The sequence below is a fragment of the Triticum aestivum genome, chromosome 1D, assembly GCF_018294505.1.
Source record: "Triticum aestivum cultivar Chinese Spring chromosome 1D, IWGSC CS RefSeq v2.1, whole genome shotgun sequence".
In the NCBI taxonomy this organism is placed as follows: Eukaryota; Viridiplantae; Streptophyta; class Magnoliopsida; order Poales; family Poaceae; genus Triticum; species Triticum aestivum.
The window spans coordinates 76,192,260-76,205,585 of NC_057796.1; positions in this window are offsets into that span (position 1 = coordinate 76,192,260).

The window sequence follows — 13,326 nt, forward strand, 5'->3', positions numbered from 1 at the left end:
ACTTCCTTGCGGCCGCCGTGGACCCAGCTGTCAGCTTCTCCACGTACAGTACTCTTCCGATGGAAGTCGGTCGTTGACCACGTTGATCACGCCGCGCCGAGAGCACCAGGGCGGTGGACGATGGCGAGGCCTAGGAAGGAGACGACGCGGAGCCGGGGAAGACGCAGCAGTGGAAGCCGCGCGAAGAGGAGTACGAGGGTTCACTGTTTCGGCTGCGGTGTGAGGCTGCCGTCGCCGCAGAATAACAGGGGGTGTGGGTGAGTGGAGGGATGGCCTGGCCAGCGGTGGGAGTAGTATGGGGGTGGTGAGGCCTCCGCGGCAGCACAGCCGGCCACGGGAGGCAGGAGCAGGCGGCACGACCGGCGCTGCTTTGGGCGGCTGGACCAAGAAGACCAGAGGTTGAAGAAGCACTACGGCCGTTGGATGGACATCATACGGTCACTGAAGCTAGAATCGTTTATATTGACTAAGTTGACAAAGCCCTTGGTACGCTCCAACTTAGTAGGCCCACAGGTCAGCCTCCGAAATGGCGCGCCCCAGATGTCAGGGGGAGGAATCATTTTTTGGGCGGCCGAAGCTAAGAATATCCGAGATTGAAGAAGAAGCACGACATCCGTTGGATAGACATCCAACGGCCACAGCTGCTAGAACCGTGTGTTGACTGTAATAAGTTGACAATGCCTTGCATACGCGTCAACTTATTTTTTTAGGGGACGCATCACTTAGTAGGCCCACAAGTGTGTGGCAGAGAACTTATAGCCCATTTGCGTTTTGTAAGAATGTACAGCGCATTTTAGAATTCTAATGGAATTTACAACAACCCATTTACAGTTTTTTAAAAGTACAACCCATTTTCTAGCTAGGACAACGATTAATAATTTCAACCAACCGTTGAAGATAGAATTCAATAAAATTTCCCACATTTTGATGGGATCCGAAATATTTTTATCCCGAAATTTCTAGTCAGACTAAATATAAATTTGTATTATGTAAAAATCCAACAAAACATTGCGCGCGCAACAATGAAAATTTAAGATTTTCAAAATCCATAAATAATATTTTATAAACTAATTTCGTGTTTGGTGCATTTTTTTATAGTTACTGCCCAATTTTTATAATCACATCCCATTTATTATTTTTTAAAGCCCATTTTCCTGTTAAGCCTAATGCATCCCTCCTAGGAAAGATTTGCAGCCCAGCGGGGCGGAGAATAACAAGTTGACCTTGCCTGGATATTCCTCAAAAAGACGTATAGCTGGGCTAGCCATTTTCATCTTGAAAAAATTAGTATCTGGGGTGGATATCTGGTCTGGGCTAGACGGGCCACAGCCCGCCCAGTTAATACCCTACTCTCCTCTGAACAACAACGAAATCATCGCCAAGAAAAACTCTGCAGTGCTCACGCCTAAAAAATACAAATACTGCTCAAGCTGCTTGGTCCCAGCTGTCAGCCGCAACTTGTGCAATTCTCTCGTTTATATTGACTACATAGGTTGACAATGGTGTGGGACCGTGATGTCAGGAAACCAGGAGAAAGCAAAAAAAATAGTTGTACATAATAATGAGGCACTTGCGTAGGTACGGCTATGGCCCTAGTGGGTCCCTAGTGTCATCTAGTCAAAATAAAGTCATCTCCTGAATCCTCATGTTCGTTGGCGATGTTAACAATGCTCGGCGCCACGGCGAGCGCAACAACTCGAAGAACAACGGAGAGGGCCTCGCGGGCCCTACGGATGGTCTGATACAGCGCCCACTACTCATTCAGGAAGCTAGGATCATCGGACACCTATGAGCACCTTCGAGAAACTGAGACGGCATGAAACGGTAAGGCCGCGCTTGGGAGCTCTGGTTTATTTCAAACCTGTATTAACGTACAAGTGTAATTTACTCGTCATCGAAAACAACGCGTAAAATACAGGCGTAATGAAACCGAGGGCCCGAGGTCTGTAAGTAAAACCAGCGGGTTACGCGTGTAATTTGAGAGACCAGTGTATATTTTACGAGCACTGCTATATGGACGACATTACCAGACGATACATGCACGACATGCGTATCATGCCATCCATGGGCATGGCTGAAACAGCAGCTAACGACTGGATTAGCAATCGTCCGAGTTTCGTTCAGCGTTTTTATCGTGTGTGAAGTACTTTCGATATTTTACTAGTCGAAATCGACCAACCAAGCACCTTCGCCCGAGACCATCTGCTTTAATTTACAAGCGTTAGTTTTACAAGCGGTTTTGGTTGGAAAACGACGATCCAATCACGGCCTAATATCATGAGTTGGTCGGAAGATCATATGGTTTCATGTCTAACCTACCCGACTTGTCGTATAGGCTATGAATGAAACATCAGACGATGAACTTCTTAAGCACGGAAACAACAGAAGAGGATGATCTTCTTAACAAGCAAATCACTGGCATTAGATCGACATGCAAAACAATACGAAGCATTATTCTCAGGAGGCACGGTGAACAGCTCGTGATGCCGCATGCCACAACATTCCAATAAGCTCAACTTTGCAATCAAACACAAGGCCTGACATTACATAGACAATACTCAGAACAAACTCTTAACACAAGAATATCTCAGGAGAGTAACTATTTACTTCTAAACTGAACACAGGAATAGGAAAAACACTCGACGCTGCTCACAGCAAGGGCGTCCCACTCAAAAATATCAAATGCATGTCTTCTGGCTAACATCAATGAGCAAATTTTGACAAGGTTTTCCAATTCCAATATATTAAACTAACGTCTTCTTGCTAACATCAATGATTAAACTTTGACAAGCTTTTTCCATTCAAAATATGTAATGCCTATGATCGTGGAGTCCTGTCGTAGCTTCTTGTACTTTTTTGGGCACTTTTTGCCCAGGGCACTCCACGTGTTGTTAAATTGCCAATGGTCTCTGCAGACTAGTCATGTCACCGGTGTCTAATAATACTCTGTAAAGCTTCTCGGTCATTCCTTCTGTAATGTAGCGCAAACAGTGACTGCTTCTTTCTGCAAAGTGGAACGACCAACTGGACCCAGTAATGCAGCAGTTTGCCTTGGACACATTGGCTCCTTTTGTGCAGTTCAACTAAAATCGAAGTTGGAAGAAAACCGAGCTTTAATTTTGATATCCCTGTAAGCAACAATAGGTATAAGGGAAACAATTACTGAGAAATAACGGTTGATGACTTGTACTCCCAGAAGAAAAGCATCTACTGATCTACTTTATCTTAATGGGAAACAAAGCAGGAGAGTAGCAATTCTCCATCAGTGTGATTCATTCATATTGACTGAGACATTATCTTAACAATGCCTTGTTTCAACATGTATAAAGAACGACAAAGCAGAAAAGTACCATTCCTAAAACAATGCAACTGATTCATTTTAACAGAGACATTATCTTAACTATACCTTGGTTAAACATGTAGAAAGAACTACAAAGCAGGATAGTACCATTCCTAACAAGTGTTGCAGTTTTGAACTAAGATTCAGTAGTTAATTAATTTTGAGAGTGGCATTGCTTAATTTTACTAGCGGCATTAGATTAAGGAAAAGCATAAACAGTTCCAGGGAGAGTGGGCGCAACAACAGTATGTGCTTCCATCTACATATAAAGGGGATGATGCAGAGTTTGTTGTAACAAAGCAACAAGCATCATGTCTGGGTTGGTCCCATTTTTGTTCACTACTTAATCGGAAAAGACAGCAATACAATAGCTTCAATTCAACATTTATTTAAAACAGTACCAATACAAGTAGCACAACATCTCAAAGCACACTGCACAATCATGTGGATGAAGGCCTGTACTGACCTTTCATGAGACCGACAAAGGTAAAATACGAATCTCGATCTCCTTTTGTGAAGTTCCACCAAAATTAAGCAAAGTCACCGGTGTGACATTCAAGTTGAACTGCACAAAACACTCTTAAAACATAAGTGTTTCGAGTAGCAAAGCAAAATGTCGCAATAGCAACAAGTTGAATCGATAGCCCTGTTTTAACAGAGGCAAAAAAGGAAACAATTACTTGCCGATAAAGGAGGATGAAACAAACGGTGACAAAAAGAAGCATCTAACTTATCTTGGATGGAAAGCAAAGTAGGACAGTAGCATTTCTAAAACGGTTGCATTGATTCATATTAACAGAGACATTCTCTTGAAACAACATTCGTTAAAAAATGTAATTTACTTTTAACAGTGGCATTGCTTCAATTTTCCGGCGGCATTCTTAGATTAACAACAGCAAAATAGCTGTATGGGACATGCCAGCACCATGTGCGTCCACACGTATAAATGGGTGATGCAGAGTATGTAGCCAAGCAACACATATGCGCTGGTCCCATATTTGTTCTCTTTGAACCTTCTTCCTATGTGAGGGCAGCAAATCTAGTCCTGCACAAACTACCCGACCCCCCAATTTCTTTCGCTTTTCAACAAAGAGATCAGTTCCTTACGATGTGTGTACTGGGTTACCCCCTTTTTCCCTATTCGGCCTACAAAGCGGCTGGATAGCCAGTCTATACTACTTTCCGCCCCTCCTTTCCTCATTGAACCACGTCCTAGATTCTTGCTCCAGCCCACTGCACCCTTCTTTCCTCTTTGAACCAAGACCTAGATTCGACTACAGATCAAAAAAGATCCACATGCAGCTAGAGCAACGACGGTTTCAAAGAAACTTATACCTTAGGGTCGTCGGGATGTGGCAAGGCGTGCGGCGGGAGGCCGGATCTGCCCACACTACGTACGGCAGTGAGGAAGAAGGGGTCGGTGGCCCTCCCGCACAGGCGCTGGGTGAAAGAGAATAGCGCAGCCGGCAGTGGATTGCCTCCCTTGCCGAAGGCGATAGAGTGAACGCTGCACCTCCTCCCCTTCCCAGTGCGACGGGATACGGACGCCTCCTTCACCAGCTGTGAGGGGGAGAGAAAGACAAGAGGCCAACACAGTCTTGTTTAGATCTGGTGAAGAGAGGGTGAGAGACTGTGAATATAGCAAACCCTAGCAAATGAATGCTGAGCCTCCAGCGTGTAACATATATGTAATGCAGCGAGCGTGTGGAGAGTGCAAACCCTAGCGAACAAGCGCTGAGGCTCCCGCTTATATATATACTACTGTAGTACGGACTGAGCTCCGATGCCTTCACTGCACCTGCTTTTGGCTGTATGATAGGTGAGCCAGCCACATTTTGGGCCCACCTATCATAAATCCAAAGGCAGGTGCACTAAGTCAATGAAGCTGCGTCCATATAGTACTCCCGTGTATACGACTAATATATAGTGGAGTGGTTTTCTTATTCTCTCCATAACAATCGTTTTAAATTGTGTAAGTACGAAACGAAACTCTTTATTTAATGTACAGTGAAGAAAACTAGTACTACTTCCGATGAACTAACGATCCATGCCCACGCGTCCTGGTCGCACTTCCTGTCCTTCACGTGTGGTACACTACCCTCCCTTAAGTGAACAACCACACATGCGCCAAATTATCGGAAACGTGTGAGAGTGTGTACAAATAAAGAATTTTAATTTCAATTATTGGAAAGGTTTGAGAGTATTACAAAGTTTGACTTCAGTCAAATCTAATATGCGGAGTAAATAAAAATGGAGGGCTACTACGTCCATCCGGGTTTTTAGTCCACACCATTTTTTAAATCAAAGTTAATAGCTGGACAAATAAAATTACAAGAGAGCTGGAAACAAAGTTGTGAGAAGGCTTAGAAATCAATACAAAACTTATGCTCTTAGTACCAACGTCAATCCTTCTTCGAGGAAACATTTGGTTCATAGCCAATTGTGTGATAAAATTGCACCAACGTGAAAGACGACTGAGTCTCCAACGCAACCAAGGTGAACTGACGAAGGATATCATCTTTGTGCGTAACAAGCAAAGAGCACTGATGGAAGACATGTTGTTTTTCATTGAAAATCGATCAGCTTCACCAGCCGACGCAACCATGAGGTGCAACCATGAGCATCAATAGGTCATCGTGGTGATGCATCATCCATTTGGCATCAAGTTTGGGTGAGGCACCTATGAAGTTCGACAAATCCTCACTGTGGTCTGTTTCTTCTCAGTAATCAAGCTCGAGGAAGGAAGAACCACATGGCAGAGGACAGTGAGGTGGAACAACAATGGCCATCCAATTTTGTGCAGTTCCACTAAAATTGAGGAAGACATGCCCGGGTATGGAGACACGCATCGCTGTTTCCAAAAATATAAAAAGGGTTAGCAACGACATCTCAATTGTCAATAAGAATTAATGAAAAGTACACCAACAAACAAAAGCATCATAATTATCTAGATGGGAACTTAACCAGGATACCCGAGAAAAAAAATATTTCTTCATTTAACCAGTGATAGTACTACCACCATATGGACAATGACCGCACAACCACCATGTACTTTTTGTTGAGACAACATGTATACCTCCACCGAGGCATAAATCAGGACAACTTTTCGAGTGGCATTTCCTCTATAATAGTACTAGTAGGTGATGTTGGACCAGCCGACGAACCCTAGCTACTATGCATGGGGAGCTGGGGAGTAGTCGCATAGAAGAAAACCCGCACGCAGCGACCTGGGGAGCTAGACCAGTACAAGAAGTTATACCTCAGGTGGACGAGATGTCGTTTAGGCGAGCGGGCGGGATCTGCCCACACGACGGCAGCGAACAAGGGCGCGGAGGATCTTTGTCCGCGCCAGCGCCGGCTCCGAGAGGATGGTGCGCATCGGCTTCCTCCGTCGCCGACGGCGACAACGTCAACGCTGCACCTCCTCACCTCCCGCAGCGGATGGGATTCGGCCGGATCTTGACCACCGGTGAGGAGAGAGATAGAGTGGACACTGTCATCTTGTTTTGATATGGAGAGGGTGAGAGAGCGAGACGCGAGAAACTCTATCAAACAAGAGGCTATAATGGAGTAAAAAAATCTCTCCATAGCAGTGGTTTTAAATAGAATACGCGCGTTCCCGGAAAAAAGAAACGAAAACTGGCGGACAATTTTTCTAACGTACCAAGACAGAAAACTCGATCAAAAACACGCCCCCGCTTCCAGGTCGCGAGAGTCGTCGTGCACACACACATAGACATAGACATGCATATCCGTGTTTACGTAAAATTCCATTTCCATCTCCGTCTCCAATCATATTTGTCCAACTGGCACATTATTTACGTTGTTAATTATATACGCAGCAATATTAACGTACATCATCTCTTGTTTGCGCACGTCCGAACCGCTGCCACGGCCGGTCCTGACCAACCCGAACCCTCTTCATCACCCGCGCATGCTTCCTGCCCGAAACGGTCAGTGCCGCATTCATGCCCGGCCAGAGCGGAGGCGACCTCTCATTGGCGCCGGCATTGAAGCGGCGCGCCGGCCGAGAGAGCGTCGCCCGCGCCGCTTCGGGGTGCACGCGACAACTCCGCGTTCAAAGGTCGCAATAGCCGGCTACAACATGCATGTGAAAAGTTCTTGGGAGTCTGTGCTACAGCTATCTGTCCTCCCCCAACTCGTCAATCTCTTCCAGTAGTGCTAGTACTCCATGGCGCGATCCATCGACAAGCAGGCGGGAAAGTTATCGTATACTCGGTTTGCGGTGAATGGCATGTCGAGCGACCGTGTGGGGTCGAGCCGTGGATGTGACGCCCGAGTAATTAAGTTACAGTAACTCTCTACTAATGATGCCACGTCACCACGATTACTGTTGTCAATCTCGCGATGATTTGAATCCCGTTCGAATTCAAATTTAATTTAAAGTCAAATAAATAAAGTTTTCAAATGGAAAAATAAAAATGTGCGTTAGGTTGCAAATATTCACTAACAATTTGCATGAAAGAATTAACATTTTGTTTTTATATAAAATTTCCCCTGGATATTAAAACAATGGGCCAACAACACCTTTTTATCCCATTTAAATATAAACTCAAACTTAATAAATTATTTTGAATCCAAACTTTTTGTGGCAGTGCAAAATAATGCATAGTAATTATATGGCAAGGTTTTACATTTAAAAATATATTTTGAAGCTAAAAGAAAGTACAAAACAGTGGCTAAATAAATAAACAGGAAAGTAAATGGAAAAATACTAGTAAAAAGAAAAGAAACCTAATCTACTGGGCCCCTTGGCCCATCTAGCAAAACGGCCCAGTCCACACCCAACTTGCCCCCCATCTCCAGCTACAGAGGCAGGGGTGGGCGTGGCGCTCATCCACCGGCGCCATTGCCGGCGATGCACACACGTCGGCCATCCGCACCCCCTGCCCTGCCTACTAGATCGCTCCCGCGGCCCCTCGGCGAACCCTAGCCTCGCAATCCCCTTCCCTTCCCTCTCTCTCTCTCTCTGTTAGAGCTCGCGCCCAAGACCCCCGTCGCCGCCGGCGTCGTCGTTGTCGTGCTCCGGGGCATCCCCGAGCTACAACAAGGTGGCCAGGAGCCTCCCCGACTTCGTCTCCTTCACCTACGCCTCTGGATCGAAGCCAAAAGACCATGTACTTTCCGCATCGAGCCGTCATCCCCGCCTCAGCCGCCGCGGCCATCGCCGCCGATCTCCTCCACCGGCCTCCCCTCGACGCGCCAAGATGTCCAGGAGAACCGTCGCGGTCTACTTCGTCTACCCCGAGCACTGAATCGAGCAAGGACGACCTGTACACTCGCCATCGACCTCATCTTCAACGCGTACATCGCCGGCGTCCGGCGTCGATTGCCGCCGCTCCGGTCCACCTCCGGCCACCCCTACCACGTCCCCGAGTTCACTGTGAGCTCCTCTGCCCGCTCCCCCTGCTCGCCCCCTCGATCTGTCGCCGTTTAGCCGCCCCGCACTTCGGCCGGCATGGACGGAGCTTGCGCTCGCCCGCCCCCTGCCTATCCCGGCCACAATCTGAGCCGCCCACACGCGCGCTCGCAAGCCCTGCGTCGCGCCCTTGCCTCGCTCCTGTGTGCCCGCGTGTGCGCGCCTGTTGCTGCTGCTGGCTCTGCGTACTACCGGCGCTGCCGCTGTCTGTTGCTGTTGCGTTGCGGCTACCTGTCGCTGCTGCTCGCCCTCTGCTTGCTGCTCTTGCACTGCTGTGCTGCTTGGCCGCTGTTGATGCTTCGCCTTTTGCTGCTCTGCTTACCACTGCCACTAGTTGCTGCAGCCGGCTGCTGCTGATGCTTGGGCATGGCCGTGCGTGTGTGCACAAGGTGAACACCCGACTGTGCCTCTGGCCGGCTTAATTAATTAGAGATAGATTAGTTTAGGATTAGATTAGTGGAATAAAAAGCCTAATGTGCAGATGACATGTGGCCCCACTAGTTTAAATTACTTTAGACTAATTAAATTGACCCTGTGACACTTACATATGGGCCACACCTCTCCTTTTGACTAGTCAAATTGACTTGGTCAATTCGAATTAAAAGTAATTTAGAAAATCTAGAATATTGATAAGACTTAAAGAAAATCATAGAAAATGATTCGTAATTCGGATGAAAAACTTTGTACATGAAAGTTGCTCAGAACGGCGTGACGAATCCGGATACGTAGTCTGTTCGTCCGCCACACATCCCTAACATAGCAAACATGCAACTTTCCCCCTCCGGTCCATCTGTCCGAAAATGCCAAACACTCGGGATATTTTCCCGGATGTTTCCCCCCTTCGTCAGTATCACCTACTACCGCATTAGGGCACATCTAGCACCGCGTTTGCCATGTTGCGCTTTTGTGATGCTTTGATTGCTCTGTTATTTATTATGTTCCCCCTCCGTTACTTCTTTCCGATAGACCCCGAGACTGCCGGCGACCCCCAGTTCGACTACGGTGTTGACGACCTCTCCTTGCCAGAGCTTCCAGGCAAGCCCCCCCCCCCTTGATCACCAGATATCGCCTATTCTTCTCTATACTGCTTGCATTAGAGTAGTGTAGCATGTTACTGCTTTCCGATATCCTATCCTGATGCATAGCCTATCCTTGCTACTACTGTTGTTACCTTTACCTGCAATCCTACATGCTTAGTATAGGATGCTAGTTTTCCATCAGTGGCCCTACATTCTTGTCCGTCTGCTGTGCTATACTATCGGGCCGTGATCACCTGGGCGGTGATCACAGGTATATACTTATATACTATATACATGACACATGTGGTGACTAAAGTCGGGTCGGCTCGTAGGAGTACCCGCAAGTGGATCTTTGTGGCGGAGCGACAGGGCAGGTTGAGACCGCCTAGGTGAGAGGTGGGCCTGGCCCTGGTCGGCGTTGAAGATACTTAACACGCTTAACGAGATCTTGGTATTTGATCTGAGTCTGGCCATTTGGTCTATACGCACTAACCATCTACGCGGGAGTAGTTATGGGTATTCCGACGTCGTGGTATCAGCCGAAGCTCTTTTGACGTCAGCGACTGAGTGGCGCGCGCCGCATTGGACCGTAAGCTCGCGCTTGTATTAAGGGGGCTAGGTCTGCTTCCGGCCGCGTACGCAACATGCAGGTGTGCATAGGGCGATGGGCCCAGACCCCTGCGCGCATAGGTTTAGACCGGCGTGCTGACCTCTCTGTTGAGCCTAGGTGGGGCTGCGACGTGTTGATCTTACGAGGCCGGGCATGACCCAGAAAAGTGTGTCCGGCCAAATGGGATCGAGCGTGTTGGGTTATGTGGTGCACCCCTGCAGGGAAGTTTATCTATTCGAATAGCCGTGTCCCTCGGTAAAAGGACGACCCGGAGTTGTACCTTGACCTTATGACAACTAGAACCGGATACTTAATAAAATACACCCTTCCAAGTGCCAGATACAACCCGGTGATCGCTCTCTAACAGGGCGACGAGGAGGGGATCGCCGGGTAGGATTATGCTATACGATGCTACTTGGAGGACTTCAATCTACTCTCTTCTACATGCTGCAAGATGAAGGCTGCCAGAAGCGTAGTCTTCGACAGGATTAGCTATCCCCCTCTTATTCTGGCATTCTGCAGTTCAGTCCACCGATATGACCCTTTACACATATACCCATGCATATGTAGTGTAGCTCCTTGCTTGCGAGTACTTTGGATGAGTACTCACGGTTGCTTTTCTCCCTCTTTTCCCCTATCTATACCTGGGTGTCGCAACCAGATGCTGGAGTCCAGGAGCTAGAGGTCCCGAGGATGATTCTACATGGAGTTCGGCTTCAAGGAGTAGTTAGGAGGTCCCAGGCAGCAGGCCTTGCCTTTTCGATCGTTGCTACTTTTGTGCTAGCCTTCTTAAGGCAAACTTGTTTAACTTATGTCTGTACTCAGATATTGTTGCTTCCGCTGACTCGTCTATGATCGAGCCCTTGTATTCGAGCCCTCGAGGCCCCTGGCTTGTATTATGATGCTTGTATGACTTATTTATGTTTTAGAGTTGTGTTGTGATATCTTCCCGTGAGTCCCTGATCTTGATCGTACACATTTGCGTGCATGATTAGTGTACGGTCAAATCGGGGGCGTCACAAGTTGGTATTAGAGCCGACTGCATGTAGGAATCCCCCTTTCCACACTCCTTGGCCGAAGTCGAGTCTAGACATTACAAAACTTTTACTAACATGGTTGTGTGTCTTACGGGCCCACGTCGCCATTGGGTAGTATTAGGATCTTTTACTCCTTGACTATAGTCTGGGACTCTGATCTCTCTCCTATTCGGGTTAAGTGAATTTTGCTAAATCTAACATTAGGATCTCGTTATCACTTTCACCCGGAGAGCCCCTTATTACTGATGATCATCTACTGCACGTGAAGACCCTGAAGATACTCTCCGCTGATAACCCGAGAACTTGTGTGCATCGCTTTTGCAATTCCCTTTCATCGATAAACTCCTATGGATAACCGCGTATACTCGCCATTCATACAATGTTTCCCAGTTGATCTTGTTATTCCAAGATACCCCGAAATTATCTCTGTTGTTCCGAGAATCCTTGAGCTTACTGCCTTGCTGTTCTTTGTCACCTGAATACCCCTACGGATAATTCTCGCACTTACCGAGTATCCGCTCATCCCCAGTTGATTCAAGTATTTCACAAAAGTGTTCAAAATACCATTCGATCTTCCGAAAATCCTCAGGAGCCTTTTTGCTCTTGAAATTCTTGCTTACTTGCATTATGATTAATCTTAAGTCTCGTAATCTTATTGGCATCTCTTGTCATTATCATTTTGAGTCTGTTGGTTCAAAATATCGCGAATGCTCACAATCCTCAATCAGATCCTAGGATTCTTCCTTCTGGCTCAAACATCATTTTAAACATGAGCTGGTATCGACCAATCAAATTGCCATTGATTGTACCCCTAAGGCTATTGAACTTATCCATCCTTAATCAGAGCGTTTGCTTTTGATCCCATGATTTGGGAATCATAATTCCTTTGCATTTGAGCTTTGAGTTAGCCAGTTGTTTCTATAATCTGATCCCCTTGCATTCTTTCTTCCTCTAGTTGAGTACCGATGCTCACATCTGATCCCTTGTGGACCACCAAATCCTTTGTTAGATTATTATCCGACAGTGCCCTCATCTTTAATCACCTTGTGAGTTCTTTCCCTGATACATAATGCCTTTAGTAAATTGTATCCTCTCGTTTTGACACCCATGCTCTACTATCGAGCTTGAGTTATTTACCCCTGAAGCTTATGGTATATGTTTCCACGATGCCCCGATGGGTTGAACCTATGCCTTTCATAATATGTGTGAACTCGAAATTTTCATGAGTCATACTCTTCTGGTATTTTGCCAGATAAAATTTTTCAACACTGCAACTTCATCAAACGCGAGAAGTGAATGAAAGGTTATGCATTGAAGAAGTGGGAGTCGACCTTGAACTTTGCGTTCATGCCCATGGACACGTTGTAGATCTTATCATTAAAGCTTTTCTTAAATTAATTATTCCCTTGGTATAAGTTCATCTTATATCTGGGATCTGACATTTTGCAATCGTGGTTCCAACCATGTTCTCTTTTAAATACCATTTCTCGTGCAAGTTTAAGCACTTGTCTTCTGCAGAGCAATACCCCAGTCCAACCTCTACTTTGATTTGTCGTCGAGTATTACCCCCCTGGTATCTCGAGATTATCACGGAACTGCATAACTTATTATGAGTTCTCCATCAAGTATTACATTCTCATTGATTCCAATTTTTCACGGGCTCCGAGTTATTAAACACTCAAGGACATCGATAACTGAATCGAGTCCGCATCACGATTAAACAACTCTTAGTAATCTCCTTTGCTTACGAGTTCGTACTCGATCACGTCATCCCTAGCCTGCTCGGCTATATCTTTATCTTGATGATTTTAACTGTGCTACCTGGTCCTCATTCCCGGAGCACCACTTTCGACGATGAGCTAAGCTTATGTCGATTTTCC